Source organism: Camarhynchus parvulus, chromosome 20 (genome assembly GCF_901933205.1).
Source record: "Camarhynchus parvulus chromosome 20, STF_HiC, whole genome shotgun sequence".
NCBI classification, from domain to species: Eukaryota; Metazoa; Chordata; class Aves; order Passeriformes; family Thraupidae; genus Camarhynchus; species Camarhynchus parvulus.
In genome coordinates, this window is record NC_044590.1 from 6909214 (window position 1) to 6915555 (window position 6342).

Sequence of the window (6342 nt, forward strand, 5' to 3'; positions counted from 1 at the left end):
CCTTAAGGCTGTCTGGTGTGCTCAGCTGGAGCATCTCTGCTAAGCTTTTTTAATTGAATGACAGGCAGGATTCATAACGCCAGCCCTGGGCTCCTGCTTGAACATCAAGGGAGGAGGTGATGTGTCATTTTAAGAAATCAATGCATCTTCTCAAGGCAGCCAGAGCTTACCGTTTCATTTCACAGCTGCCAAGAGATTAACTATACAACTGTCAGGTGTGATCCTCTAACAGGCAAGGGAGATAACAAATATGAGTGAAAGCAGCTTGGTAGCTTTGTTTGGAGAGGAGGAGCAGCAGAGATTAATATTTGATAATTACACAAAGTTTCTGTGGGAAAAGAATGTTCGTGCTCGTGTCGTGGGTCTTGATCCTGTTGGTTGGACTGTGTGTGCTGGGAAATGGAGCTGTCCCTTCCAATCAGCCTTGCTGGTCCAGCTTACCCTGACTCCTGTTTCAGCTGGGCCCTGTGCCAGATGCCCAAGGAGGAATCATGGAATCATAGAATCACAGGGTGGCTTGGTCTGGAAGGGGCCTTAATGCTCATCTCATTCCACCTGAGCACAGCACGGTGCATGTTTGAAATGGGCTTTATTGTACTGAGAGGCTTGCACTGAGCTTGCTTGTACTTCTATTGCCATAAGTACTAACCTGAATCCCAACTTTGGCGTGGAAAAAGGGAATCCCTTTGGCTGCCCCTACCCTGATCTGCTTCTTCGTTTTAGGGATGGTAGAATAAACCTGCTTAGAGTCCAAAGCTGAAATTTTAGTGTTTTCCATCCCTTTGCAACAGGGATCAATTCAGGTATAGGATTTTATAGCATTCTATGAATCTCTTTGAATGAATACACATACAAATGTGTTTGAAGCCTCCAATACCACGTAACCCTTTGCCCCCCTCATCAGCTGAGCTGTCTCTGTGACAGAGCTGACAGCCACTGTCACCCTTTTGTCGCTCTGCCTGTTCTGTCCACAGCATCAAAATAAAGAACTTGTTAGTCCTGTCTGAGATCAAGATATAAGCAGACAATTGATTTTCCTCCTTCCTCTCATTAGTGAGTTCTGACACTTAATAAAACATATATTTCCACACTCAGGGTAAGCAAAACATCCAGATAGTGCCTGTCAGAGAAGGCTGGGAGCAAGGATTAATCTTTATGGAAAATCAATAGCTGGAACAGAAAAATTGGCAGAACCCAAATTAAAAGTCACTGGCAATTTCTGTCTTCATATTTCACATCTGCATTTCTGAGAAAGAGATTTGCTGTAAAGGTAACAACCACAGAGGAAGGGAGGAGGGTAGACTTTGTACCTGGTGCCTCTTCTGCTGTTTCCAAGTGGTACCTGGCAGGTGGAGGTGGGTGCCAGGTTTGGAGCAGCTCTTTGGGCAGCACCTGGTTCAATGTGATCTTTGTTCCAGGACAGAGGGCTGTACAACACTGACCTTTCTGCTAGAGGTTGTGTCCCAATGGCAGCACTGACATTAAATCTCCCAACACTACCTCCTCCAGGGTGCCTGAGTTATCCCTGCAGCCCCAAATTTTACCCATCCTTCATGATATTCACCTGGCTGCGTGGAAGCAGGATTTTCAGAGCAACATAAAGGCTCCAGCCCCCATCATCACAAGGGTATGACTGATTTACTCACTGCTCGCTACCAGTTTCACTGGTGCCTCAGATACCTGAAATAAATTATACATTCCAAATATATTCCAACTATAAATCACAGCCACACATCAGTGAACTCGTGGCGTTCGTCAGACTCTGATTCAGAGGCTCACTTTGAGAAGGAAGAGGAATTGAAGTTTTCTAAAGAACCCGGGGGAAGGAAGGAGGGAATTGCTCTTGTGGGATGCAAAAGCCCCAGCTGGACCAGGACAGGAAAGAGTTAATTGTGTCCCCGAGGCAGCAATTATCTCCAGCTCATTACACCCACTAATGGCACCCGAGGAGGGAGCCCCAAAGCCTGGACGTGCCAGAGTTTGTAGTGGCTGTTTGTCAATAAATTTGGGGGTTTGAAGGCTGGTTTGGGACAAAAATCTTCTTTGGTCTGAGCCCCGCGATCACGCAGGGCCGAGACCCCGGATTTCCTCAGCAGCAGTTGCCTCATAGGCTCTGCTTTCCTCCCCTGCTGATGGATGGACAGCCCGGACAAGTCTTGGCACCAAAGGGGACCCCTGGGGTGGACGCCCCCTCCTTCTCCCGCGGTGACATTAATTTAAACACGTGTGGACATGAGAGTGGAGAGCCCGTCTGAGCCGCAGGCTGCAGCGGGGCTGGGTTATTGATGATCTTGCTCAGGGAGATGGAGCGGGGTCAGGGGAGCTCCTTTATCTTGCTGAAAGCTCATCAAAAGCCCGTTCGGATCTCTTTGTGCTGTGCTGAGTTTTGCAAGACAGACGCCCTTGAGCGTGAGTTCAAGGCAGGATTTCCTGTCCCAGATCCCATGAGAGATCCCTTGCTGGCAGCCTCATCCCAGCAGTGACTGTGATTCCCCTTTTTCCAGGAAACTTCCCGGGGTGGGTCACATTTCCTTGGACGTGGGAGAGCAAAGTGGGAAGTGGGAGGCTTGCTCAGCTTTGTCCCCATGTCACTGCTCGGGTGCAGCACGCCTGGGGAGCTGAATGCCTGCCCTCCCCAGGGAATGGGACATGGACACAGCTCCGGGCTCGAGCATTGATCCCGCTGGGATCGCGCTGCCGGCACAGCAGGCTGAGCTGCCCTGCTGTGATTTATCGCCCGGCTGGGCTTGCGCTCCCTCCCATCTGTCTGGGCTGCCGTGTCCCGTGGATAAATCAGCCTGAAGCGTTTGATCCCACAACAGCCTACAAGCAAGGGGGACTGCAAACTGCCAGGGCAGGGGCAGGGCAGGGGCTTTTATCTCCTGAATGCTACAGTGGTTTGAGGAACATTTGTCTGTGTGAAGGGCCAGGACTGGGGCATGTCTGTGCCTCAAGGAGGGATTGAGGCTCACAGAGAGAGAATGACCTGCTTGGGTTTGTGGAGAAGGGGAGGTGAACTCTGCACAGCCAGTTTAGTGCCCTCACTGATTCCCAGAAAGCTTTTCAGGGGGGCATGAGCATCTTTCACACGAGAACAGACACTGGCCCTTCCTGGGTTAACAGGAGTGACTGTGGGGCTGGATCTGTGCAGAGGGAGCAGAGTCAGAGCTTGGAGTGATGTTGGGCTTTGATGTTGTCCTGTTGCTCACAGGGATGCTCTCCCCAGGGCCTCAGCTGGGGCAGGAGCTGTAGCACTCCATAGCTCTGGTCTGGGGGTTGATCCAGGGGGGCTGGAAGGGCTGCAGCACAGAGCCAGAGCAGGGGGGTCCCTCTGGGAATCCTGACAGCCCCTGGCTCCAGCAGCAGGACAGAAGGGTGAAATCATGCCCATGTCATCCCATCCATCTCTGCCTCTTGCAGGCTGGTCCCGGGGGAAGTGCAGGCTTTGGCAGCTCTAAGTGGGGTTGGAGGCGGATGCAATTCTGGAGAATAAGATTCCGTTGCAAAACCTGTAAAATAAAAAAAAAATTAAAGTTCTTGGCTGAGAAGCTTGTTTAGAGATCTTATCTCTGGCAGAGGAAATAGTTCTTAATTCCCTCCCTTGCTGCCTCCCAGCAATTTCTGGGTCCCCAGAGGGGTACAGGCCATCAGCTCTGTCAGGAAACGAGCTGGGGAAGCAGCTTTTGTTCACGGAACTGAGACTGACCCGAAGTGGCTCTGGGTGAAGCTGCTGCTGCTGCCACGTGCAGTCCCTACTGTGGGGAGAGGCAGGTGGAGTGTGCGTGGGGTAGGCAGACTGCACAATGCATTTGAGACAGATTGCAGGCAAAAATTACATTTTTTGAAGCCTGGGGTGGAATCAGGAGGTGGTTTGGGCGATGCTGCTCCCCCGTGCTCCATCCCCAGGGTCCCCTGGGCAGGGCTGCCTGGATTCTGCAGAAGGAGGATCAGGGGTCATGGCCATTCCACACACATTGGGGCTGCACTGCTCCTGTCTGAGTGGGTGAACTGCTGGGACATTGTGTACAATGGGATGGAATGTATTTAAGCTTGGTGCCACACGCAGCCTCGTCTGCCATCTGCCGTGGGGCTGGGCTGTCCGAGGACCCTCGTGACTGTCCTGCCATTGAACAGGGGGACAGAGGCTGAGGAGGGTCCAGGCTTCTGCCTCACAATGGGTCAGTGGGGAGAGCAGAGTCCCTGCTCACTCAGCTTCTGTCCCTTGTGTTCATTGTCACCTCCACCCGCACCGCACCGAGAGCCTGCTCTGAGTCATCTCCCGCTCAATGGAGTGTGTGGGCTTAGTGCAGCTTTAGCTGTTCATCCTCTGCTGTGCTGGAGCCTGACACGGACAAGTGGAGCAATTAATCAGTGTGGGGATGAGGCAAATGAATGTCCTTTGCCGATACAATGGACCTTGCTCTCCTCCCACCAGCTCAAGCAGCAGCTTCCATCTGAGCTGGTGTCGCTCTGGCCCAGCGAGCGCTGCTGAAGTGGATGCTGCTTGAGGAGCCCAGGAGATCTTAAAAGAAGTACGGACTTACGTTTTATGATGAATGACTTAGTGCTTCAGCTGTAAAACACATCCTCTGTGGAGAGGAGGCTCTTGAAAATGTTCCTGTGTGCAAGCAGAGGGAAGGAGAGCACAGCCATGGCTGCAGCAGCACCTCACCTTACTCTGAGGTTTAATCCTGCCAGGTGAGGTTGGTGCTGGCACTCAGGACTGTGACTGGCCTCACGGCCATACTGGCTGCCAGGGCTGTCCTTGCCTTCCCCACCCTGGCCCTGCTGCCTGGCTGTGGCCTTTGCCACGTGCAGTTCTGCCCCAGCACGTGCCCCACTCCTGCTCCCTGAGGAGCACAGGGCTGGTGGCTCCTGGGAGATTCTGTCAGCTGTCAAATGCTTGAAGCACCTTTGTGGAGTTCAGCAAACCTCTTTGCATATGAAATAGCAGGTCTCCAGAGAGCAAATCCAGAGTGAAACATCCAGAGTGAAACATCTCTCCTGGTGATTGACATCAACTTCCTCATTAATGGTGCTTTTCTGCTGTGCTATGTGGTCACCTGCCCTTACTGGCTCCTCACCTGCAGCACACGTGAGAGGTGAGCCAGGCTCCAAGCCCAAGCTCCTACTGGGGTTCAGTTTCATCCCATTTGCAAGAGCTGACCTGGGAGTCAGGGGCTGTGCGGCTCATGGAGCACATTTTGTGTCTGGTCACAGAGACGAGTGAGATGCCATGAGCCTGGAGTAAACCTGATCCTTGTCACCTGTGTAGCTTAAACCAGGGGGAAGTCACAAGAGCAGAAGTGTTTTTGGAGGTGCCACAGCATTTGTGACAGAGGTTTGGGGGTGCCTGCATTTGGTGGGGAGCAGCAGTGTAGCACAGCAGTCTCTGCAGCTGCACTTCACCAGGACAGGGACAGTCTTGGGGCTTGTCCCACAATGGGAGCCAGTGTGACTGGAGCCAATGCAGCCCCTTCCCTGCGTGCCTGGGGATGTTTGAGCCCCCCAGGCTGCCCCTCACAGTGGGTGCCGCGCAGTCAGTGCCCGAGGTAACCCAGCAGGAAGCAGGAGGAAGCTCAGCTTGGGGCCCCCTCGTCAGCCCCTCGGCATCGCTCCGGCTGCGGTGGAGCAGCCTCGCTGCGGCCCCACTGGGCTGAAAACATCCATTTTAGGTGCCTGTCGGCAGCGATTAAGGCGCACAATGCTGACGGCCGTGCGGGGGGAGCCCACGGCCACGCGGCCGGCGGCGCTGGGGCTGCCGCAGGGGGAGCCGAGGGAGGGAGGACTGGCTGCCCTGCACGTCCCAGCGTGGCTGCCGCGGGTCGTGCGAGGCTGCGGGGCTGTTACGCAAGGGCTGAGGGTGCCGGGACATCCTGTGTCCCATGCCGGCTCGGGGTGGCCCCAGGCTGCTGGACTCCTGTGGGCATCACCCACAGGAAAACTTCCCGTGGCTGCAGGATGCAGCTCAGCCTCGTGATGCTTTTCTCATTGTGACACCAGAGGCTCCCAGCTGCTGTGACCAGCTTGGGCATCTGGGATTTGGGGCAGAGGATCTGTGCAAAGGGAGAAACCCATTGTGGCTACTCAAGTGGCAGTTCTGCTGGGCATTCTCCTTGTGGGGTTTGCAGGCACCTCCAAGAGTGGGCAGCAAGCTGGGTGAGGGGCTGCTGGTCCTTTCTGGCTCCTGAACCATGCGGCTGCCAGCTTGTGGCAGGATGGGGAGGTGTTTCTGTAAGGGCAGAGGCCAAGCTTGCCTGTCCTGCTAATCACAATGTCCTACTTGGTGTCTGCATCAAGAACGGGGCTAATCCTAATCCAGGGCAAGGATAAAGGGCCACA